This window comes from Sciurus vulgaris, assembly GCF_902686455.1.
Source record: "Sciurus vulgaris genome assembly, chromosome: 3".
Taxonomy (NCBI): domain Eukaryota; kingdom Metazoa; phylum Chordata; class Mammalia; order Rodentia; family Sciuridae; genus Sciurus; species Sciurus vulgaris.
In genome coordinates, this window is record NC_136463.1 from 161,914,012 (window position 1) to 161,940,747 (window position 26,736).

General features: G+C 39.2%; 1 protein-coding gene across 27 annotated transcripts in view; it reads left to right on the plus strand.

Moving 5' to 3' along the window:
- Positions 1-26,736, plus strand: part of MAP2 (microtubule associated protein 2) — a 314,502-nt gene that overhangs the window by 159,271 nt on the left and 128,495 nt on the right. For 25 of the 27 annotated variants that reach the window (XM_079134618.1, XM_079134597.1, XM_079134623.1 and 22 more), the window contains one exon: positions 14,769-14,846. The exons of the other annotated variants lie outside the window; for them this stretch is intronic. The gene's annotated coding sequence lies outside the window, so the exon portion shown is untranslated. The remainder of the gene's footprint in view (positions 1-14,768; positions 14,847-26,736) is intronic. 27 annotated transcript variants of the gene reach the window in all.

The window sequence follows — 26,736 nt, forward strand, 5'->3', positions numbered from 1 at the left end:
ATTATGTATTATTTAGTGGCTATTTCTCAAATTGTGATTCCCTGATCATACTCTTACAGATCTCATTAAGTACTTCTGACGGGTAGAGATTCCTGGATCCATTCCAGAGCTCTGGAATCAGAGTCTCATAGACTGGAACTCAGGACATTAAGTTTTAAACAGGATTCCAAGTGATTATGGTGCCCACCCATGTTTGGAAAGTGCTATACAACAATAATAAATAGCAACAACCTCTTCGTTTAACATTTTGATAATTTTTTTACCTAACACCTTGAATTATACAGTAAAACTAGACTCAGACCATGTAATAAACATTAGATGGTTAGATGGATGATACAGATAGATTCAATAGATAAATAATAGGTAGATGATAACCAGGTCCTGTGCAAAAAGTTTTACCTAATTTATCCCAAGTCTTGAAAGTCATTCTATAAGAAAATAGAATTATTATCCACAGTTTATAAATGAAGAAATTATGGACCAATAAGAGTAAATAACTTGCTGCATAGAGGTCTGGCTGGCTTCAAAGCCTTTGTTTCTACTTTGTCACATAATCTTTTGCTGTAACTGCTATGCCAGTTCCCCGCTGCATGAACCAGAAAAAAAATGAATGGAGTAATAGATGAACCTGCAAGAGCCCCAGTCAGCATCCACTGAAACCTGTGGTCACCAACAAAGTGACAGATTTAGGATGAATACAGTTTAACGTGTAAGTCTTGCTGAGCATGGCTGTCTGACACTTTTCTAAAAGAAGCTTCCAAAGGTAACACCCTGTGGGAAGGAATGGTGTGAATATGAGAAAATTGTTTCAAATTGTTATCATTTAAGAAGGGAACATAAAGGAAAACCAAGCATTGCCCAAAACCCACCAGCAGGCATCACTAGAGATTAAAGCTCCTCCATGTGACCTGATAAAGGAGCTAGAAGACAGGTCCATTAGGTTGTTTATTTTATGTTATTTTATTTTTTTATGGTGGTACCAAGTGTTGAACCCTGGGCCTTGCACAAGCTCTCTACAGCTGTGCTACAAACCCAGCCCTGTTGTGTTGTTTAAAACCTGATCTTTGCTGGGCATGGTGGCACAGACCTGTAAACCCTATCACTCTGGAGACTGAGGCAGGAGGATGGTAAGTTTAAGTTCAGCCTCAGCAAATTGGTGAGACCCTGTTTCAAAATAAGATAAAAAATTAAAGGGGATGGGTTGAATGTAGGCCTGTGGTAGAACTCCCCTGGGTTCAATCCCCAGTACTGGAAATAAAATTAAATAAATAAAACATGATCTTTTATAAGATTTTTACCTAAGGGAGGTGGCTCTGTGATATGTGTGTGCTCTAAAACACGAATTGCATTTCATTTCGTGCCAGACCTTTATCACATCTATTTTTATAGGCTTTTACTTGAAAAGAGTTCAAAGGGTTTCTAACATAAAATGATCAATTCTTTTGAGAGTGCCAAAATTAAAAAATTTCTAGTTACTACTCTAGTTGTAATTTTAAAACGCGTTTGCTTTTTACCTATAAAATGATCAGTTTAAAAACTTTAACTTGACCTCGGGGTGGCTGTGTCACAAGAAAACTGATTTCACTGGGCATGGTGGCACACACCTATAATCCCAGTTACTCACGAGACTGAGGCAGAGGCAGAAGGAACTCAAGGATCAGCCTGGACAATGCAGTTAGACCCTATCTCTTAATGATGTTTTTCTTTTAAATAAAAACTGGGTATGTAGCTCAGTGGTAGTGATTGCCTGGCATTAGAATGTATGAGGCCCTGGGTTTAATTCCTGTACCTTGTATTTATTGGTAAGATTACCTTCTGTTAGATCAGGGTCCTGTCCCTCTACCCCCACACCCCTTGTGAATACCCATTGATCTCAAATTAAACAGGCAGAGTACTTAAAGAACTCAAGATGGACTTGCTGTGCACAGGGACATCATATTGCGTTCATGCTAACTAGATAGAGCCACTCAGAACAGGCAGCAAAGAGGAAGTCACAAATGACTTCCAGCCTCTTTCCTGGTTTTTTATTGTGGGTTCCCACCGCCCCCCTTCATTTTCTTTAGCTGCATGAGTTTTTTTGTTGTTTTTTTTTTTCCCCGGCTGAAAGACTTTCAGTTCAGATTCACATTTAAAAATAGGATAAATATGAGATGGTAAAAATACAGTCACAGGTAAACAAATTAAAACCATAAACTCCTGTAGGATCTGTAGTCCTTCATTAAGAAAGTACTTCTAAGAGTGGGAGAATATCTTTGCCAATCATACTTCAGATAGAGCACTAATCTCCAGAATCTATAAAGAACTCAAAAAACTCTACTCCAAGAATTCAAATAGTCCAGTCAACAAATGGGCTAAGGAAATGAACAGACACTTCACAGAAGAAGATGTACAAGCAATCAACAAACATATGGAAAAATGTTCAACATCTCTAGTAATAAGAGAAATGCAAATCAAAACCACCCTAAGATTCCATCTCACCCCAATTAGAATGGCGATTATCAAGAATACGAGCAACAACAGGTGTTGGCGAGGATGTGGGGAGAAAGGTACACTCATACACTGCTGGTGGGGCTGCAAATTAGTGCAGCCACTATGGAAAGCAGTGTGGAGATTCCTTAGAAAACTTGGAATGGAACCACCATTTGACCCAGCTATCCCACTCCTTGGCCTATACCCAAAGGACTTAAAATTTGCATACTACAGAAATACAGCCACATCAATGTTCATAGCTGCTCAATTCACAATAGCCAGACTGTGGAACCAACCTAGATGCCCTTCAATTGATGAGTGGATAAAGAAGCTGTGGTATATATATACAATGGAATATTACTCAGCCATAAAGAATGATAAAATTATGACATTTGCAGGCAAATGGATGAAATTGGAGAATATCATGCTAAGTGAGATAGGCCGATCTCAAAAAGCCAAAGGACGAATGATATCGCTGATAAGTGGAGGATGACACATAATGGGGGGGAGGGAAGGGTTAGAGTTAGGGTTAGGGAGGGGGGCAAGTATGGAGGAAGGAACTACTGTATAGAGGGTAAAGAGGGGTGGGAGGGGTGGGGGGAAGGGAAAAAATAACAGAATGAATCAAACAACATTGCTCTATGTAAATTTATGATTACACAAATGGTATGCCTTTACGCCATGTACAAACAGAGAAACAACATGTATCCCATTTGTTTACAATAAAAAAAAAAAAAGAAAGTACTTCTAAAATCTCCCTTAAAGCTGAGGACTCTGCTAAAGATGAAATTCCGCAAGTCACTAGTTGTAGGGGAACACCCACAGAGCAGGCTGCTGGCCTTCAGTGTTGGGAAGGTTCCAGATAAGTGGGGAGTTGAGGGGTGAGGTGGGGAGACTAGCCCCACTCTTGGAGTTTGACCATCCAAACACTCAGAATGAGACACTTTGTAGTATAGCTTTTCAGAGTCTTTGGTTTAAAAAGAAAAATACTTTTTTTTTTCTCTTTTCCTTTTTCGTCCTGAGGATGAACCTAGAGATGCTATACCACAGAGCTACATTCTAGGCCTTTTTCTTTTTCATTTTTAGGCAGGCTCGAGTTAGGTTGCTCGACTGGCCTTGAACTTGCAATCCTGTCTCGGGCTCCAGGTTTGGAGTGTTAGAATCACAGGCCTGTGATTCTGCGCCACCAGGCCTGGCTCAGGTAGAACATTTTTACAGTCTGTTGAGTATTCATTGGCTTAGAGCAGGCTCTAAAAACCCCATGTCCAGTAGGTCGAAACCTGCCTCTGAAAAGACTTCTGGGACTGCAAATACCAAAGGTAACTGATGTGCTCCCAGGGGGGCCTGGGGCAGTGCCAGGGGACCCCAGTCAGGAGTCAGCAGCCCGCAGGTTCCTTTGGAGGGATAGTCATTAGAGCAGCTGGAATATTCACAATGTCATTGACTCACTCGCCATCGTGTTTTGTCTCAGATGTTAATCTTATTTTCATATGTTTTTATATAAATCAGACACATGTGGCTTGATTATAGACATTAAGTGGCCACTGGGAGCTTTAAATGAAAGCCTTTCTGGAACACTCCCTGCCTGGGCCTGGCCTCCTGCACCCCTGTGGTCCTATCTCTGTGGCTCTGCACCCCTCCTCCTGTGTGGAATTCTCTGCCCCTCCTGACTCCCTTATGGCTGCCCTTCATCTTCCTGGTGTCTGTTTATTTAAATATAAGCCAATTAAATAAAGCATAATAATAGAACACCCTTCTGAAAAGAGCACAGAGGAGGAGAATTGCAAGGCTACTAGCAGAATAATAGAAGAGAGGGGAAAACATTTTAAAAGAGCTCCCCAGCAATGATCTGCCTCCTCCTTTGCCTTCTATTTATAGGGAGGCAAATTCCTATTGTTTGTTTCCAACATCTCTGTGCCCGGTCCTTCTTTTTTTCTTGGCTTCTCTCTCTCTCTCTCTCTCTCTCTCTTATTTTTCCCCGTGAAATCCCTACGATACATCCTTGTGCATCTTAATATTTCATTGATTACTGACGTGAGTCTTACTGTAGCATGCACATAGGAAGATGGCTATAGAATTTCCAGAACACTTGAGGATGCTAACACAGTGGATCTGGAAGTATTTCCAGGCTAGCTTTTATGTTGATATACTTTCTCAGCCAGTAAGTAATATTCTCACTCAATTAAGAGATCCTCACTTTATAAAATGGGTTATTGCAGGCAATTTCTTTAGTAATAACATGTTGGCTGCCAATGTTAAGAAAATAACGTGGGGAGGGAGAAAAGACACTTCAAATTAGCATTATGGCAGTGGGAGAGGAAGAGGCCAGCCTAGCTCCCACTGTGCTAATTAAGTTATCAGCCTTGCCTGGTGAACAATATACAGCAGAAGATGAAGGACCTAAGCCAGCTAGAGATCACCCTTAATTGTAAACTCTTTCCCCCAAGACTCCAGTGAGTTGATGAAATCACTATACTATACAGCTTTTAGCTGTTCAGGGTAAAAGGAAGATTTGTTAAAATTTCATTTTTCTAGTCAGATGACTCTAGCATAGTCCTTTCTCTGGCATAGGGTATGTCTCCTTCTTCTAAGTGCGTACCTGTCCAAATTGTAAGCATTCAGGAATCTCGGCACTCGGGCAAAGAGCATCATCAGCTAGCTGAATTCTGACCTCTTTAGACCTCAGAACTTGCCTGATCCTCTGTCACCAGGGTTCAGCCAAATGCCTCCTGGATGAAATCTCTGTATGCTGCTGCAGGTTGACAGATGGCTCCCAGCAGGTGAACTTTGGGCCATTAGTGAATGAAATGCTTTCTTTCTCTGGCAGGATCCTTCTCAAAGACACCCTATGTCTTAAGAATTTACAAAAGGCTTTTGGATGCTAAGTAGAACTAGAGAGATGTGTTGAAACTAAGAAACCACAGATTAGCATGAACAGAAGGGTTTCTGCTCAGATTAATGCATAGTCCCTTCATGAGAGAGGAGAGTGGTGCTAACTGGTGAAAAGATACTATTGAAGACTGATACTGATACTTGACAGTTTCCCACAATTCTCAAAACACTTTCTGTAAGTACATGATTTTATTTCATCTTTGCAACAACTCTATAAAGGAAGTCTCATTAGTAATCTTGGTTTTAGTGATGACATTGAAAATCCAAAAAGTGAGAAGGCCTGCCCAGAACACAGCTGGTGAGCGATGGGCCAAGGTCTCAACACAGCTCTGTATCCCAAGCGTGAGTTTTCATTTCAGAGACAAAACGTAATTAATTTCTAGTCAGAGTGGTTAAAAAAAAAGCGATTATCATTCATATTCATTAGACCTTTACTGATCTACTTACAAATCAGGAAAGCATTAGACCAGGCACAAAGAGGTTCCATTGCTTAGAACACAGGGGCTCATACTCACAAGACTCACCAGTACCAGGCACACCTTTCCATTTTCTGCAGTACACACCTCAATTGTTCATTCATTTGTCCAACAGGTACTAAACAAGCATTTGCTACCAGACAGGGGAGGGGAAGACGCCAGCCTAACTCCCACTAGTAGGGTAGTATATACAAAAGACAATGCTCCCTGTGCTTCTAGAGTACACAGATAGTAGGGGTGGAGTGGAGCAGACGTTAGGCAAATAATACACATTGTTGGGTACAAAAATAGACAATGGTAGGCATCTGGATTAGTCTGCTCAGCATCCCATAGAAGAACATTGTAGACTAGGTAGCTTAAACAATAGGAATTTTTAAAATCATAGTTCTGGAGGTTAGAGGTCCAGGATTTAGGTACCATCAGGGAGGGTTTCCAATGGTACCTCTGCTCCCAGCTTGCAGATGGCCACCATCTTGCTATATATTGTAATGGGGGACAGAGGTTGATCTCAACTCTCAAGATGATTGTAGATTTATAACCAGTGAGCAGAATAAGGGAGTAGTGGGTGGAAAATTACTTAGAGGAGACATCAAGGGTCGAGTCATTCTTGTACTGAAGTGGATTCTTGCTGAAGGCAGGCCGAAGACTTTGACATCACATGTGGGGTATGAGGGACTTGATCAACTATCTAGGGTGAGCACGTGTAAAAGGTGGAGGATTCTCTCTAAAATGACCTAGCTGGAATTGTAAGGACAGGACTAAAGACAAGGACTAGCCAAGAAGAGGGCTTAGAGGAACCCCTCGAGTGATAAAGAAAGCTGTGGTGTTCCCTCCTCTTCTTATAAGGACCCACACCTATGGGATTAGAGCTCTATCCTTAGGACCTCACTTGGCCTTAAATTCTTCTGGAAAGGTTTTATCTCCAATATAGTCACCTTGGAGGTTAAGACATTAATACATGAATGTTGATGTTGGAATACAATTCAGTCCATGACAAGATATAAATAATAACCCCCTCTGAGATAGGTTTGTAATATGGCAGCATTGGTCAAAGTGTGTATGTGTGTGTGTGTGTGTGTGTGTGTGTGTGTGTGTGTGTTCATATGGTTTGATTTGTTTATCCCGCTATGTATTTATCTTTAATTAAAAATACCACAAAAACACTAAATGGCTGCAGGATTGAAATAAAACAGACTAAAAAGGACAAGTGTAGAATTTTTTTTTCCAATTTCAAGGAGCCTTAATTAATTAATGAACATAAGGTAGTTCACGTGAAATGCAAATAAGTATGAAAAACCATAGCCATACAGTGAATAGAGACATTTCTGGAGGTGGTTGGGGAGTTTTCTTACAGAAAGGAAGCTCAGTTGAGCAAGAAGTTAACAAACCTAGAGAAGAAAGGAAGGAGGAAGGGACAAGAAGAGATAACCAAGTGAAAAGGAGAAAGAAGAGAACTTTAGGGGTTGCGGGGGTAGCTCAGTAGTAGAGCACTTGTGTAGCATATGTGAAGCCCTGGCTTTGAGCCCCAGAACTGCAGAAAAATAAAAGAAAAAGAAGAGGACTTTGCAGAGAGGAGAAAATATGAAGATGGAATTTAAGGCGGTTAATAGGTTTGCAAAAGAACTAGTTCAAGAAGATGTGAGGGTTTTGAGAGTACAAAGTTGAAGACAGAGCTGAAAAAAAAAACAGGGCATGTTCACAATATAAAATGTGTGAGGCTAAGCCTAAAAATTTCAATTTGGTCATATTGAAAGAGGAGTTGTACTGGGTGTGGTGGTGCATACCTGTAATTCCAGCTACTTGGGAAGCTTAGGCAGGAGGATTGAAAGTTCAAGGCCAGCCTCAGAACTTAGTGAGGTCCTAAGTAACTTAGCAAGACCCAGTCTCAAAATAAAAGGAAAAAGGACTGGTGATGTACCTTGGTGATTAAGTATCCCTGGGTCCAATCCCTGGTATCAAAAGGAAAATAAATAAATAAATAACAGAGGGGTTGTGAAGATAAGAGTGAAATCATTAAACGAAATCCCAGCAAGTTAGGTCTGGTAACCTGTGAGCCTGCTCATTTCCTTTGAGCCTTCTTCCAGTTTCATATCTTCTTATACCACATCATTTTATCTGCATAATTTATTCTATTATTTTTAATTGGTTGAAGTTCTGTTAGTATGTCTCTTATCAAAGAGACAAGATGGCAAGTGCTGTTGAGGATGTAGAAAAAAGAACTCTTGCCCACTATTGCTGGGAATGTAAATTAATACAGCCATCATGGAAAATAGTATGGAGGTTACTCAGAAAGTTAAAAATAGGCCTGCGATAGATCCACCAATCCCACCACTGGCTGTACATGCAAAGGAAATTGAATCAATCTATTGAAAAGACAGCTGCATTCCCATGGTTATTGGAACACTATTCACAGTAGCTGAGATATGGAGTCAACCTAAGTGTCCATCACTGGTATAGAAATTTTGGTATAAACACACAGTGGAATACTGATCAGCCATTAAAAAAAAAAAAAAAAATTTGTCATCTGTGACAAATGGATGAACCTGGAGAATATTTTTTGTTAGGTGAAACAAGCCAGGCTCAGAATGACAAATACCTTATGATCTAAAAAGAAAAGAACCTAAAACTGTGTATCTTTGGAAATAGAGAATAGAGTGGTGTTTTCCAGGTCCTGAGATGATAGGAGGGTGGATATTGAGATGTTGACCAAAGATTGCACAATTTTAGTGAGATAGGAGGAATTAGTTCATGAGATCTATTATACAACATAGTGACTATAGTTAATAACAATATATTGTGTTCTTGAAAAATACTGAGAGTTGATTTTGTGTTCTCACCACGAAAAGGACAACTAGGTGAGGTAATATATGTGTTAATTAACTTGGGTTAGCTGGTCCACCAGGATATATATTTCAATCATCATGCTATATATGATAAATCTATACAAATTTATATCACTTTAAAAAAATAGATAAATAAAAATAAAAAAGTTGGTGTTTGTCTGAAATTAGAAACGAATGAACAGATGGCTTTCTGTCAAGTAAAGAAGTGTTATAGTTCTTTGGATATATTCTGATTCTGAACAGAAAACTGCAGTGTAATATTTAAATAAGCAAAAACAGTGACACATGTACCCCATTGCTGCCCAAAGTTCTGTAAACCACAGTGCTGATTCATATTTTCTTTGTAAAATAAAATATTTACATTTATGTACATACTGTCAGAGTCAGCCTATGTTAATAACTTAGCAAAATAAGTTCAAGGCTGATATCACTTAACGTCATTACTTCTTTTCAACAAGAAAGGCCTCTAAAGTAGCTATCGTATCAATCTCAACATGCCTCTTTCACCCTTAAGATCAAGATATTCACTAATCACAAAATATCCATTTATCCCCCATGTTTCTCCACCACTTGCATTTAAGCAAAGCCATGGCAAAGTTCAGTGGGGAGGGAGAGTTAGTGATGTGTGCCACTTTCTCATCAAAGCATTTAGAGCCAAAGTTCAGCTCTCCAAATATCTTCTTCCCCTTCTTCTGTACTCCTGAAGACCTTGAGTTGGGCCACAAGGATAATGTACCCAGCTAGCTTGGTCACTACACAGCGGAGAGGTGGCCTGGCGTTGCTCCCTGCTCCTATCAGAATTTGTGTGAACAGGACATAAACCTTTATCACATAAGGCCTCTGAGACTGTTAAGCCTGACTTCTATGATTAATCTGATTCTTCATATTTCACTTATTTGTATGCTATTTTTACTGCCTTGGATTATGTTGAGGTGCTTTGGACAAGAGTAGATTATTTCTACTAAATCAGCTTAACGCAGCCTGCTAGTCCTCAGCAACAGTGTTGGACTATTGGGTTTGGAGATGAAAGTGCGCAATTCTTAGTGTCTACCTTACCTAGATACTCTGCTCAGCTGAATATGGATTCTGTTAACAGTTCTTCATTTGTTCAAGTATATATTTGAAAGAGGTTTCCTTTGCAAGAAACAATGTTCTCCTAATAGGAAGTTTTTGTTGTTGTTGTTTTCTGTACCTGGGATTGAACCCAGGAGCACTTAACCACTGAGCCACATTCCCAGCCCTTTTTAGTCTTTTATTTTCAGATAGGGTCTCACTAAATTGCTTAGGGCCTCACTAAGTCGCTGAGGCTGGCTTTGAACTTGGAATCATCCTGCCTCGTCCTCCTGAGTCACTGGGATTACAGGTGTGTACTACCACCCTGGTTCCAAAAGGAATTTTGACAGTAACTCCAACAAAGACCATTCTCTAATCCATTCAACCATTAGCAGCAGGTTGGTTCATCAGGACTTTTTTCTACTCACAAATAAGTAGATAATGAACTGGTTCTAAACATATTAGGGAATAGAAATGGTTTGGTAGTAGGTTAAGCTAAATGACTCTATTTTGGCAGCTGCTTTTTAACTTCAAGACCGAGGTGATAGTAGATATTTTCCCAACTGTATTAGCAATGCAGTTCTCAGTAGCTGGAATCAGGTTATGCTGGACAAGTGTACTGGATTACATGAACGGAGGAGTAGAAAGGGTGGAGAACAATGTTGTGTATTTGACAACCTACCCCATAAGCCTAAAGCGCCTCTCTGAGGTTAGGCGGAGCCTCCAGAAACATCATTAGAGATTCCAGTAACTTCATATGCTCAGTGTTTTATCTGACAAAGTATCAAAACATGAAATTAAATAACTACAATATGTCTCAAAAGCAAATGAAGAGTAAATTCTGGTTCAACAATCTAGGGAAGATTCTGTCTTGGTGACTTTGCTGTTTGACGAAACACAAGTTCTGACATCAGCTAAGAAAACTGCATCGCGGCATATTTTTTTTATAAGATTGTGAAAGTCTGTACCAATTTATCATTCTCCCCTCAGTGCTCTAGGGGGCATATAACTTGCACATAAATATGCCCACAGCCAAATACATACAACCTCAGAGCATTGCAAAGCACATCCATTTATCTGAGCAATCAGCTGATAGAAGGTGATTTTGTTTATAGCTGAATAGGTGTTTATCTATTTTGAGTTTTTCATCGTGCTGTGTGTGTGTGTGTGTATGTGTGCGCGCGCGCGTGTGTGTGTGTGAGAGAGAGACATGGGGTTGAACCCACAGGTGCTCTACCACTGAGCTGTACCTCAGCCTTTTCTATTTTTTATTTTTGAGACAGGGTCTCACTAAATCGCCCACACTGACCAACTTGTGATCCTCCTGCCTCTGCCTCCCAAGTTGCTGGGATTACAGGCGTGCATCACCACGCCAAACTGCACCTTGCTTTTTGATGCTAATGCACAATATACATCCTCTTCTCTATCTTGTGCAGGCTAGCTCTTAAATGTGCTTAGCAATTGACTTTATCAGGAGTTGAGAGTCATGATTCTCTACAATATTTACATCCAGCCCTTAGAGCTCTGCAAAGTGACATAAGCCAGTCTGAGAGCAATTTTGGAGAAAGGGGCAGACCACAACTAAGTAAATTTCAATTTGTCCAAGAAGCCCAATATGCTGAATAGTAAATGTGCTTACTAAGTATTTCTAGTAGATTGAAAGTTGCCATTGATGAAATAGTGCTTCTCAGAGGAGCCCCAAGCCTTTTGCTTGTTATTGTCTTAAGCCAGAGCTGAAGACCTGAAACAGACTCTCAGCATCTATTAGGAGGTGCTAAACAGTTGAAAGGTTTGGCCACTTGGTAGTTGCTGAGATGGACATAATTCATCTTGGCCTGTTTTCTCATCTGTAAACTAGGGATAATAATAGAGGCTGATAGTGAGGAATAAATGAATTAATATATATGTGCTCAAAACATTGGCACACACAATGAAAGATCTATAAATGTTTGCTAATTTTTTTTAGGGATGTAGCAGCCACTCTATGTAATGTATCTAATACTAAAATGATGCCAAATACTATTCATAACAAAAGCTATGTTAAAGTGATTTAGTCCTTTGGATATGGAATAACTGCACTGTGTTAATTTAAAATGACTATTCAATTTTATGTACCTTATGGAACTGTTTGTAAATTGCTTTTTAAAATAAATCCCAGATGGCATTTATCTCTTTCTCAGGAAATAAAATTTAGGAAAAAAAGATAATCATTTTCATTTTTATAACAAACAAACAAAACCCCCATAAAAGTGAAGATTCTGGAGTAAATGGGCAATTTTTTGTGATTAACCGGTACTGGTACCCTGACTTCTAATAATCATCACATGCTTTCACCAGTAATTTCCCTTGTGTGTGTGTTGGTCGGGGGTGGTACTGAAGATTGAACCCAGGGGTACTATATCACTGAACTACATCACCAGCCCTTTAACTTTTTTTCAATTTTGAGATAAGATCTGGCTAATTTGTTGAAGCTAGCTCAAACTTGAGATTCTCTTGCCTCAGCCTCCTGAGTCACTGGGATTACAGGCTTGTACCACTGCATCCAACAATTTTCCAACTCCCTTGGGTGAAGTTGAATTGTAAGTGTTTAGAGCTACAATATCACTTTCATTCATGTATAACTAATCAGTTAACTTTTGAAAAGACTATAAGGATTTTTTAAAATCATTGCTTTCAATATTACTCAAACGAACAACATGGTCTTTGATATCAGGTATGTTGGCCAAAGTTTAACTAAAGGGCTGCATAGTAAACATTTTGAGATTTGCCAGCCATGCTGTCTCTGTCACAAATACTCAGTACAGCATCAAGACAGCCCTAGCCAACACGGAAAATGAATGGGTGGGGCTGTGTGTAGCATTGTGCTTAGTAAAACAGGCAGTGGTATGAAGGATTTGGTTCATGGGCCATAGTTTGCTAATCCCTATTCTATAAAAATGCCTTTTTCTCTCATTTTTACTCTGGTGACACACACATACACATACATTTATAACATATAATTGCACACTTATTTATATGCATGGATGCTTGCTTGAAAATGGTAAAAATGTACAAAAATACGATCTTTAAAGTATTTAAGGAAAACATGGAATTTAATGAAAAAATAAAGTATGATATTTGGTTCAGTATTTATTAAATTTCCAAATGCTCTATCAGAACAAGACCCAGTGCTAGTTTACCATTTTATTTTTGTTCTAAAATCAACCTAGAAAGTTTAATTTTCTTGTAATGAAAACTGCTATGGTTTGGATAGGAATTTTCTTCCAAAAAGTTCATGTTAGGCAATACAGGAATATTTCAAAGAGAAATGATTAGATTAAGGAGCTGTAACCTTATCAGAGAGTTAATGTATTTGATAGATTTTGTTGTTGTTGTTGTTGTTTGTTTTTTGCTTTTGTACCACAGAGCCACATCCCCAGTCCTTTTTATTTATTTATTTATATTTTGAGATAGGGTCTCACTAAATTGCTGAGGGTTTGCTATTAAGTTGTTGAGTCTGGCCTCAAACTTATAATCCATTCGTTTTAGCCTCCCAAATCACTGAGATTACAGGTTCATGTGCTGATGAATTAATAATAATTTGGAAGGAGTAATGTACTGAGTGGTAATGATCGGCAGGTGGGGTATACCTGGAGGAAGGTCACTGGGGGTGTGCCCTGGATAATATATTTTGTCCCTGGCTCCTGGCACGTGCTCTTTCTCTGCTTCCTGGTAGCCTTGAGCCGAGCAGCTTTCTTCCACCAAGGCCTCTGCTATGCATTTCTGCCTCACTCCAGTCTCAAAGTAATGGATCCCATGTAAAAATATTTTAAGGATAGTTTTTGTGTTCAACTTTTTGTTGCTGTGATCAAATTACCTGATAAGAACAATCGAGAAGAGGAAAAGTTTATTTGGGCTCAGGGTTTCATAGGTTGAGTCCACGCTACCACTGAGCTCCATTCCCAGCCCTTTTTATTTTTTTTATTTTGAGACAGGATCTGACTAAACTGCTGAGGCTGGCCTCAAACTTGCAATTCTCCTGCCTCAGTTTCCCAAGTCATGCAATTACGGGTGTGTGCCGCCTTGCCAAGCTTACATCACTCTTTAAAGCGTCATAGAGAAGAACTGTGCTGTCTTCATCTGTCTTTCCATGTTTGCACTTCCTGCTTGGTCTCAAAGAAGAGTTAATAGCTGTCACAGTTTTAGTCTCAGTGTCTTTACCTGTACAGTCACTCCTTCCCTGAGCATACAGTACAGTCCACTCTACCATTTAGATACCCCTATTGTTTAAGAGCCAGACTTCAAACTGGGGCCTCAGCTTTGCAAACAGCTTTGTATCATTCATCCTTTCTGGTCCTCCCTGCAGATACGATGATTAAACCTGAGTGGTTTATGACACAGAAAATAAGCCTAGTGCCCTCTAGTTAATTCTGTTTATTTCTAGGTACCACTTCAGTAAGAAGTATTCTGTGTGGCTCTAGATGGCATTTCTAAGGAGAACTACTAATACAGAAAGACTTTTAGGATTCTGAATGTCAAAATAAATTTAGTACTCAATAGAGAAAATTTAATCAGTTGTTGGAAAATTTCTCTCCACCCCGTGCTGGATAGCATCAATGCAGACTGGGCTACAGGCCCAGTCCTTTAAAGCTTACTGGATATAATTAAACAAAGATTTATCAAGATAAATGTATTCCCTCTGAAGAGAGTACAATTGCCTGCTATTTCCTAGCTGAAAACAATTTAGAAATTTACTCTTAAACTTGGATTTAGTACTCAGAAGCATCATTGAAGTTAAGCTAATGGTGAGATAAAACATGGACCAGTTAGTATCTTCAGTGCTTTATCTCAGGCCTCTGAGATAGTACTACCAGGTTATAAATGCTCAACATCTGAGGACTATCAAGAACCATCATGAAATCCTTCTAGTAGTCACACACTTACCCAATAAAAAAGGTTGAATTGAAGGAGTCGAGTTTTATATTGAGTTACAGGATGTATTCAATGTGTGTGTGTCAGGGATTCAATTATTAACTTTCTAATTCTTTTTTAACAGAAAGAAACCAGAACATATTATCGACCTTCTAAGGACACAACATTACAAACTTGACTACCTTACCACTTCCTTGAATAGGTAAGACCCTACTATCTCTACTATGAATGAGTTACCCAAAATTGTGAAAAGCAACTTTTACTAACTTTGTTTCTGAAAACAAAAAACAAACAAACAAAAAAAAAAACAGTCTTTAAATAAACCACGCATAGTGGCACACCTAGGTAATCTCAGTGGGAGGCTGAGGCAGGAGGACTCCAAGTTCGAGGCCAGCCTGGGCAATTGAGCAAGACTATCAGCAACTTAATAAGGACCTATCTCAAAATAAATAAATAAATAAAGGAAGGAAGGAAGAAGGAGAAGAGCCAGGATGTAGCTCAATGGTGCAATATCCCTGAGCTTAGTCCCCAGTACCATTTTTTTTTTTTTTAAATCTTAAAGTAAATATCAATTCATTTTGGTAAGGGAGAAATACATTTATTAACTCCATAGCTAATTGATTTAATCATTAAGATAGCACACTTCATAGTGTTTGGACTAATTCAGGATGAAAAGGTCTCTGCTATGGTTTACTAGATCAATCAGACCTCAGCACCTAGTACACACCAGGCCTGTTCCTACATACTTTCTTTACATAATTTAATTCATTTATTCCTTCCAACAGTCCTCTGAGGTAGTTACAAGGATCATGCCCATTTTATGTGTTAGGAGCATGAGGTTCTATTTGAATTTATGGAAGAAAAAAACTAGAGAACATTTGCTGAAAGTGCAGTAAATGCATAGAAGGCAAATTATATTTGTATGTATCACATAGACAATTATTTCATGAGTAAATAAAGGAACATTTTTAGGTCATTTTACAAGGAAAAACTTTGATTTTTCCATTTTTCTTTAAGCTTGAAATCCTTATGATAAAAGCAGAATAAAAACACAAAAATATTATAAATGAATGATTTCTCATTCTATGAAATGTATTTTAATTTAATTTGTCTTTATCAGAAGCACAATATACAATCTTAAACTGGCTACAGAAGTGCTTTTTTGTTTTTATTATTTCTTTATAGCTTGATTTTTAAGAAAGAATTAATAAAACTTTCCAAGCAACATATTAAAATTATAATAAATATTTGCCACCTAAATTAAACAAATGCTAACATTCAGCTATCTTAAAATCTTTTCTAAAGAAATAAACTATCACAGACAGAAAAAAAAAAAAAAAAAAAAAAAAAAAAAAAAAAAACCACTCCTTGTTTTCTTTCTTTCTTTGTTTCTCTTTTTTTGTTGTTGTTGTTGTTTTGGCCTTTTTTGTGCGGGCAGTGGGTAACCAGGGATTAAATAATACAGGAGCACTTTACCACTGAGCTACATCCCCAGCCCTTTTTTATGTTTTTTTTTTGTTTTGTTTTGTTTTTATCTTTTTAATTTTGAGACAGTGTCTCACTAAATATCTAGAACCTTGCTAAATTCCCCGGGCTGTCCCTGAACTTGAGATCCTCCTGCCTCAGGCTTCCAAGTCCCTTGTATTACAGGTGTGTGCTACCACGCCCAGCTCCTTGTTTGTTTTTATCTTCCTTCCCATCTTTCTAAGAGGTTTCCCAGTGTTAAAGATATTGTGACTTTTCTAAGTGTGTTCTAATACTTCTGTGACATGTGTATGAACCAAATGTCATGCAATTATTTATGTCCTAAGAGTGCCCGTAAATGGCACCAAGCTAAGATGTTCTTTTGCAGCTTGCCTGCCCCTCCCCCATTACATTTAGATTCACTCATACTGATACATGAAGGTCTGACTCCCTTATTCTTAGTGTTACACGGTTGACTCATTTCAATATTTTAATCTTCTCATGCTTGGTATATTATTATTTCTAAATAACTTGTAACGCTTTAAAAATTTAACGCTGAAATAGTTTAATCCTGACTTGCAAGGTCTGTTTGGGGTTTATGTGTAAGGAATCCAAAGTTCTTCATCTATGATATCATGCCAATCCTGCTTGTTTATATATATATTTTTTTTTCTCCCAAATAAAAACATGATTTTTGTTGTTGTTTTTTTTTGTTTTTTTTTTTAAATTGACTTGTAAGGATCTTACTAATCTAATGGGACCCATAATTTTCACTGTTTTGCCATAACATAATAACTGTAATCTGGGTTATTTCCCCACAGATGAAATACTGACTATTCCCATAGTGTATATACTACCTTTGAAATTTAAGATATTTAAAAGAAAAATACTTTGGGGGGGGGGCTCATGTCAATTGCTGTTATTCTCTTAAAAATCATGGGAGAAGTTAAAGAAAGTCTTTTTCAATTTTTTGTCTAACATTACACTTAATTCTAAAATCCATTGACACATAAGTGGAAATTTCATTTATTCTACCAGTATTTATTGAGATCCTGTTATGCACATTGGGGCTGATGTTTAAAAAGCAAAGAAGACACAATATCTACCTAAAATGAGAAAACGGGCTAATGGGAAATATAAAAGTTCATTCAGTGATATTGCAAATGTAACCATTTAAGTAGGTATTTTTATTGTGCAGTTATCTTCACATTGTTACACATGATTATCTTTGATATCACCTAACCATAGCAGTTATATTAAACCGAATGGGTAATAGGAGTGAAAATGCTTGGTAAATGAAGTCCTTTGCACTCAGTTGCTAATACTGCTAGTACCATATTGTACCAAATTTAGAATCAAATACTTGTGATATAGTACATGTAATTCTAAATATAAAAGATGATCTATGTCCCTGAAGTTTGAGTTTTAGTAACTCATAGATTTAGCATTTTTTCACATTAAAAACTCCCTTTAAATATTATAGTGCAGTCGTTAATAGCTCTGAAAAATGATTTTCACCAGTTTCAACAACCTATTAGGAGCATATTATTTAACCTCTTTAAGCCTCATAGTAGATCTTTGCAGTAGCAATTCATACCTGTCAAGATCACATTTCATCATCTCTACCTCTATCATTCAAACCCATTGTCTCTCACTTTTAATACTGTAGCAGCCCCCCTGCACTGTCTTCCTCTTCTGCAGTCTATTGTCCATATAGAAATGAGAGTGATCTTTTTTAAAAATCTTAATTGATATGATAGCCCTATTTAAAATTCACCCATGGCTACCTGTAATATAATTAAACCCACACTCCTACTATACCAACAAGGTGCTATATAAACTGGCATGTTCTGCTTCCCTGACATCATCTCAATACCATCTCCTCCTGCTGAAGGCAGGGACCGTGTTATTTTCTGAACTGTGTCACCAGCACCTCTAGCCATCACCCATCCTGGTGAATCCTCACTTGTTGAAGGGATGACTAAGTAGGCAAGGGTTCCTGTGCAGTAGTAAAGGTAGATGCTTTGCACAGACAGTACCCTTAATGCATGTCAGTGATATGGGTTGCCCTTTGTCCTAACAGAGCCCATCTTCACTTCTGGAATGCCAAAGCACTGCATTATTTTTGGCCCAGGATTTTATAGCATTATGAAAAGCTTTATAGTGGGCAAGTGGCACATTCCTGTAATCCCAGCAATTTGAGAGGCCAAAGCAGGAGGATTGCCAAGTTTGAAGCCAGCTTCAGCAAATTAGCAGACCCTGTCTCAAAACAAAAAAGGGCTGGGGATGTGACTTGGTGGTTAAGTGTCCCTGAGTTCAATCCTTGACCCCAAAAAAAGAAAAAGAAAAGCTTTATGTTGCTGATTTATAATCTTGCATTGTAATTTACACTACAAAACAAAAAGAAGAAAAAAGAAAAGAAAGAAATCCACACAGATAAATTAGAAAGAAAGTAGATGGACATGAAAAAAAAAATCATTTGAAGAGCCGAAAATATGAGAGTATTATATCTTACAGTCATTAAGTACTAATACTACTAAGATTTGCCACAACCCAATATTGTGTAGATTTTACTTTCTCATCAGAATAGATTTATTTTCATCATTTGTAGATGAGTGAAGTTTATACTTTCAAACAATTGTTTTGTAAAGTAGGCTGGGATTTTGTCTGTTTTGTTTTTTTTTTTTTTTTTCCCAATATTCCTAGGAGCAGCACTTGATGACTATTTTTATTGTTGAGAACACTTGGCAAGAGAAAAACAAGCAGTAGGACCACAATCAATACCCACCATATCAGCTAAGGAAAAAAGAATGAAAGTCTAGTATTACCACCCCTCTGACTCATCACCACCTTGACTCACACTGATGAACACCTCATCAGCCCTGAGCTGCTCCGTGGCAGATTACGAATTCTAAAATTCTATTGGTGAATTAGGATAATGGATGTGCTTTTAATGAAACCTCTTCTCTCTCTACTATACCTGGCAGGGTAGTCCTACCCATGCCCCACACTCTCTTATGATCAAGAACCTATTGCAAGTGAAGTTTTAAAGAGGGATCTCTCCTGGCTAAGTAGAGACCAGAAACAGGAGAATTGCCCACATGTGCTGACAGGAGTTAAAATAACAATAACAGCCCTCCTACTTAACAGGCTGAGTCATAGCACATTCTATTGATTTCTCGGCAATTCTGAACAGATTGTTGGGGCTGGAATTCTGTAGGCAGAGGTGGGCACCACCTGCTACCAGAGGTTCTGACTCTTACTAGGAGGTAATTGCTATTAAAGTCTATCTTAAAACAAGTTGGCCAAATAGAGGTAGGAAAAGAAAACATTTGGTGCTGATCAGCACTTTTCTAATGCTTTGAAGTAAATAAAGAAAGAAAGAAAAATAATGGTCCATATATGATTATTATGCAATTCAGTTTTTTTTTACTAACCGTGAGTATAAGTCACTTAAAAAGGGAAGCTAATTGTAGAAGATCCTGATAGTCAAATCTTGCTAGATTTTTTTTTTTTTTTCAAAAAAATTTTGGAAGTCAAAAGTAGTAGCTTTGTCACAATTTGGAGAAAAGGTCAAAATTAATAGAAATTAACTTTTTGCTTAAGCAAAAGAGGGAAGGCTATTATATGCTTCCTAAAGTAACGTGTATTAGAAGATTTTTATTACTATAGCAAAATACATGAAGCTAAGAAACTTAATGAGGAAATGAGGTTTATTGTGGTTTGTGTGTCTTTGCATAAAGACTGATTTTCCCTCTTGTTGACACAGCACAACTTGCCAATTTGCTTGCCCAACTGTGCCAGTCTTATACAGTATTTTTTATATCAATTTTTAGTTACCTTAGCTTTTTGCAGAATGTGTTATGACCTTTGAAATAGCCAGATGGTGTATATATATGGTTACTAGGATCCCACACCTTTAGGTAAACCAACACCTCAAAAGCCATTTACACACCACAGTACCGCTTAATTGCTTCCTTACTCTAACCTTCCACAAAGTGCTCTGCCATTGGTAATTGCCATGCCCCCTGATCGTTCACATAGACACACGTATCTTTTATTTATGTAGTTGTAGATGGACAGAATGCCTTTATTTTATTTATTTTTGGTGCTAAGGATTGAACCCAGTGGCTCACTCATGCTAGGCAAGCGCTCTGCCACGGAGCTACAGCCCCAGCCCGTCAGATAAATCTTGCCATTGTTAGGTCATGAACGCCCAAGCCCCAGGTTGATTCAGAGTCTTTTCTGTACCTTGGTTGGTGTTCTGAAACTGAGGCCATCTAGAAGCCCATGAAGGTCTTGTTTACTCTCTCCTTGCCCTATGGGACAGAAGCTAGCACTTTTCAAGACTGAAAGGAGGGGCTGGGGATATAGCTCAGTTGGTAGAGTGCTTGCCTTGCAAGCACAAGGCCCTGGGTTTAAAACCCCCAGCACTGAAAAAAAAAAAAAAAAAAAAAAAAAAAAAAAAGATTTAAAAGGAGTCACAAGCAAACAAAGAGAATAGATGAAGAGCAAAGTGACCCTCCTAGACAAATCTGGAAATAGAAGCAGCAGCTTGAGGAGGTGCAAAGTTTGCATTCCATTTTTAGCCTAACACATGCTCTTAGGAAAAGAAAGCCTTTTGTGAGGCATATTCCTGTCCCTGCAACAGGCAGGCTTAGGGGAAGGTGTGCGTGCGAGAGTGTCTGTGTGTGTGTGTACATGCACGCCTGGAGCCAACTCAGTATTTCTTTTCTTGTTTTGGTGCCAGGGATTGAACCCAGGGACACTTAACCATTAAGCCACATCCCCTGCCCTTTTTTAATTTTTTATTTTGAGACAGGGTCTCACGAAGTTGCTTAGGGTCTCACTCATTTGGGAAACTGGCTTTGAACTTGGGATCCTCCTGCCTCGGCCTCCCAAGTTGCTGTGATTACAGGCATGTGCCGCTGTGCCTGGCCCAACTCAGCACTTCAATACAGAGAATTCCAGAGGTAGCATTTCTACAAAATTTGGCACAAATGTGATCAAGTGTTGAGGATCATTTCTCAACACAGAGTCCTATCATAATCAAACCAGTTTTAGTTGGGCAAGATAATGAGATTGTTGGGGTTCAATATCGACCAATCCCCACAGAGTCAAAGTACACACACGATAATGCAAGACACACAATGAGGTTTTATTGCAAGCTCGAGCTTGGACTGCAAACCAGCCTCTCAGACCTCTATGATGGCTGAGTGGGGAACAGCCCCCAGGGGTGAGAAAGCACTCTACTTAAGAAATTTCCAATCATTCACATACAAAGACCTGTATATTATTGGTAACATTTGAACCGCTAAACATTTGTCCTCTTTGATTGGGTCCTGCCAATTTATTTGAATCTCATTGGGTCCCACCAAAACTGAATGGTCCTGGAGGAAGAAGGGAGGAGAGAGGGGGTGAACTGTGCAGGAGATGAGTCGGGGATAGGCCCCCTTGTCCTTGATAGATAAGGTTTCCGGGCAGCTGGCCCATTTCTCGGACAGGTATCTCTTAACAGCCTTGATAAATCCTGGGGGGCCTAGTATGTCCTGTTTATCCTGTAATTGGCTCTTGAGGGTAGGACCTGCGCGCCCTTTCCTGGGGGCGTTTATGGGCCAGTTCCCAAAATAGCTTGTCCATACAACATGGCTGCACAGATGTCACCTTGTTCTCAACAAGATGAGGAACTTGCAAGCAGACCACCTGGCTGCTATCCTGTGGCCCTAGTTCCATTTTAGGGAAGCGAGTGGCCATTTTCTCTGCAGCACTGTGATTGGCTTGACCCCTTTTTGTCCCTCAGGCTTCTACTTCTAATAAAGAACAAATGCCCCCAAAATAACAAAGAAGTGTTTTTTTCAAGGGTCATGATCTACCTCAGCATAATACCTGCACATATATTCTCACTGAAATATGTTTCTTTTCAAATTCATCACCTTTTCACAAGAGGTAAAAGAATGTGTGGCGAAGCAGGCAGTGATCTTTTCACCTAGTCATGAAAAAGCATTTCGATTTCTACCCTGTTCACATTTCAGCCTCAGTTCTACAAGGACATGGGAAATCAAACAGGAATCGTAGAGGAGGCAGCAAATTGTAACATGGGCTGAAGAAAGAAGAGCAAAGCCATGTTGACCGGGGTATTGTAAAGTAGGAAAACGAGAATTGAGTCGGAGGAAAAAAATGGAATAAGAGCACACAGATGCTACAAAGCCAAAATGAGTTGTACTTTTTGTTAGACTGTGGGGATTCTGTCAGCAACCAGGTTCTGAACAAGCGAATGATAGGTCAGATTGATTTCTGAAGCTTGATTACCCTGGCAAAGATATGCAGAATGGATTAGGTAGTCGATTCTGAAACAAAAGAAAACCGGAAGTTCACCTTGCTGACATGGATTTTCATCTTGAACATATGGTGATGAGCAGAAAATTTAGTGGAAAGGACATTTGGAGCTAAGGGTAATGGTCAGGCGGGAATTATGGACTAGGTCTCGTATATATTCAGTATGTGAAGTGTTAGAGATAAAGGGTCCATGGGAAGAAGCTCATACCAAAAACAGCAAAAGCCTTGGGAACCTTCACAGTCACATTAATAAGAGGAGAAGAAAAACAGAAAAATCAAGGTATAGAAGGAGGAACTTGATCCAAGGATGTTACTACAGAGAAGGACATGGTAAGTCAGGAAGGTTAAAGAAAGAACAAGTACTGTGCTACTTCACATTTAATAAATGATCAGCTTATCAGTACGTCAGTTAGTTATCAGTAATAACTACAAAGTCTCTGTATCCAAACTCCACCTCTTCACCTCCAAATGCCACTTCTATGCCCTCAACAAACTCATCCAGATGTCCCACAGTCAAGTCTAACAATTTCCACATGTTCAAAACAGAATTGATCACTTTCCCTCTGTGCTCTTCCTGGTCACCAAACTCTCATGTATTTCCATTGCTATCTATCAAAGTATCCTAGAAGAAATCTAAGGACCTGTATTTAATCTTTTCTTTAATTCCTTGATTTGGCCAGGCACTAAGTTCTGAGGTATCAAAAAGCTGAACCATCTTCTCTCATTCCTACTCCCTTACCCCAAACCTCCAGTGCATTTGCCTGAACTTCATAATGGCCTTGATTAGTTTCCCTTTTCCTGATTTTTTTTTAATATAAGCAGATGCTCCTCTATGCTTATATATGCTGTCACTATAAAATTCTGAGTGTATCATACTTGTAACAGAGTGAGACCTGCTTATAGCACCAAAGCGGCTGCAAAAGTTCTCAGTTGCCAGTTCTTGCAATCTCCAAGGAAGAATTTTAGAAGAGTTGCATGCAGTCGCAGGCAGGAGTTTATTAGAAAGATAGAGAATTCAGAGAGGTTCCAGGAAGATTTACAAGGTCACTGGTTGTGGGGGCGGGGGGTGTCTATGTGGTCCTTATACACTTGAGGTTTTGAAAGGTTATTGGGCTTTGAGGTAGACTGAATTTAGAAGCCTCCCCACTCTGAAATTGGAAGGTGTAGATGCCCACCCAGGGAGTTTTGCTCCCTTTGACTTGATAAGGAAGGAGTTTAAAACCTGTGAAATTCCTGGAAGCGAAGCCTTCTCAAAGCCTGTCTTTTGTCCCTGTACATCCCTTCCCCCTTTTAAATGCTATCTTCCTCCAGGGCATTTGGAGAGAGGGAACCTTTGAAACAATGAAGGTTTTTTTTTTTTTTTTTTTCCATCTTTCCCCAAAGATGCCTTTGAATAAAATCCACTTTCCTACCAATTTTGTTTGAAAATCTCTGGAGCAGAGAGAGCTATGGCTTAGCTTCCTTCCTCCCGAGCTGGTATTAGAGTTGCCTGGTACGGTTTTTGTTCTGACCTGCTTTGATAAAGTTCTCCATTATCTTCAGTCCTGTGACCTATGGGACTCCCGCGAGTTGCTGCCCTTTATTGTCCTTCCCCTATCCACCTGTTTACGGCTGACTGACCTAACAAGATCATTTCTCTTTCCTACTTAAAATTTCCTATAGTATAAAACTCCAGATTCATTAAAGACCCTTCAGGACAGGACTCAAACCTACTCAATTGCCTTTCCCTCATTCTAACCTCAGATTCCTTCTTGCTGCTTCAACTTTCTTGTTTCTCTTAGATGCGGTGCCTTTCTCCTGTCACAGTGCCTCTGTTAATTCTGTTGCTCCTGCCTAAATAGCCACTTTCCCCTGTCTACTTTTCAAAAGTGCCTATTCAATTCAAATGTTATTCCTTCTGTGAAGTCTTTTCTTCAGTACTAAAAATGGTATTAATTTTGCCTTTGAACGATAAGAGGCAAACTATAACTTTTTTTTTTTTTAAGCCAAGGATTGAACCAAGGGTGCTTAACCACTGAGCCACTTTCCCAGTCCTTTTCATTTTTTATTTTGACACAGGGTCTTACTAAGTTGCTTAGGGCCTGTTAAGTTGCTGAGGCTGGCTTTGAATTTGTGAGCCTCCTGCCTCAGCCTCCCAAGGGCTGGGATTTTCAGGCATGTGCCAAATGGCCAACATAGCCTTTTGAATGTATTTAGACAACCAAAAAATTATCCTGAGGTGTATTATCTTCATCTCTGTCTTTCTCCCAACTTTGCCAAGTCCTCAAAAAATCCTTTTCCATATTTGTGCCTCCAAACCATACATATGGTTAGATTTGAGACAAACAACATTTAACAACTGCCATAGTAATCATTACAAAGTCACTAAGGATCAAAAGAGGGAGTAGATAATCCATAAATGAGGAATTAAAGAGGTGGAAAAAAAAGTTACACTGTAGCCTTGAGGGAGCAGATTTAGTCAGTGGGTTTTAAGGTGATGATCATCATTGTTTGTCATTTCCTGTGTGTACATGGTTGTTTGTTTGGCATAGGACTAGAGTACGTTCCTAGTCAAAAAGTAAGAGAAGGAAGGGGTGCGTGGCACTGTGAGACGGGGGGATTTTTAGTGAAACAAAGTTATGGAGGAAGGAAAAGGTATGTTAAAGAACAGATAAAGGTGAACCAAATCGAGGTCATCTATTCCTTTAAGGAAAAGCGACCACAATGAGGACAGGTAAAGAGGGCCTGGGGAGACATGAAGTAAATCACCTTTAAAGGCTTTATCTTCTGCATCTTGGGAAAGTGAGTGCTTCCTACACTTGGAAAACAAACTGCTCCAAGATCCTCTAACAGTGAATGCAAATTCAGTTCCCACCGTGGCCAAAAGGAAGAGGGTTGTGCCCAAGGCTGCACCATCTTTGCTCCAGCCAGACTGGAAAAGCTTAGGGACTTGAAGATGGGACATTTGTGTTATGGAAAGCTCAGTCCTTGTCCCTGATCCTAATCCAATGGTGAAGACAAGGTGCTGAAAAAAAGAAAAACGAAACTTTTTTGCTTTGTAGTAAAGAAGCAGCACGGGGTGACTCGTGTCCCAGAGTCTGTGATTCTCCTCATCACGGGGAACAAGGAGTTCTTAAAGAGGTGATTCAAAGGCTACATTCCAGGTGTGCTCCCTTAGGAGTTGGAATTCACTTGTTAATTTGGGAGACACTTGTTCCTTAGCTCTTCTGGTGCCAACCCTGAAACTGAATTACTTCCCTCCGGAGGTAAGTGTGTGCTCAAGGACAGATAACTCTGCCTAAAATGGGGAAGAAAGGTAATCCAATCTCCCCTGAGATGAGGGAGGTACAGATTAGGGTAGGTTGAGATTAGGGAGGGGAGATCAGGGAGGAGCAGGGAAAGAGGAAGAGAAAGAAACATGTCCATCTTAAAACTAAGTCACAGTGACAGAGCAGCAAGGACTGTATTCAAAGCATAAAGCGGACCACTGTTGCTCTGGGCAGAGCAGCAGGAAATGCCTTTTCCTCCAGTTTGCTGTCTGACTTCTCCCACTCCTACACCCACAGGCTGCTCTAGTTGCTGTCAGGATATGCTGTGCAGGCAGTAAATCGGGGACGGTTACTTAATGTGTTTCATTTCGTCCGGTTATTCTATTAGTCTCATCCTTTTTAAAGAAGAAATCTCATTAGACTTTTCCTCAAACCAAATACATTACTTAGGATTAGCTAATTGCTGTAACACAGAGATCTAGCCTTGCTTCCTGCTCACGCCACAGTGTGGCTGGGTGCATGGGTTGGAAGGTTGTTGTCTCCCTCACAGTCTACCAGGGATCCAGTCTTGTCCACTCAGGCTTTGCTCCATCACTGTCTGTATCCCGCTGTGTTGGGGCAGAGAACAAGGAGAGACCCGTGGCAGTTGTGTGTGAGCCTAATCTGGAAGTGTGTTGTACTTCATTGCTTCCATTCCGGTGCTGTTTGGCCAGACTCAGTCACGTGACCCCAACTAATGGCTAGGAAATGTGTTTAGAAAAAGATGAAAAAAAAAAAGGCGAGTAGTCTCGGTTATAATGGGGAAATCTATCTACAAAATACATTTGACTGTTTCATCAAGCAGTTTAATCAGTGGCAAAAAAAAAAGAAGATAGGTCTCAGTCATGTGACAGAGATCAAATTTTGAATTATAATTTTAATATCATGTTAAATAGTAAATGTATTAGACATACCAGTTTGTCAAAGTTAACTCTTACAGTATACACAAATAAATATTTTTTAATACACTTCTTATAGAAACAGTTATTATGTCCAAAACTAGGC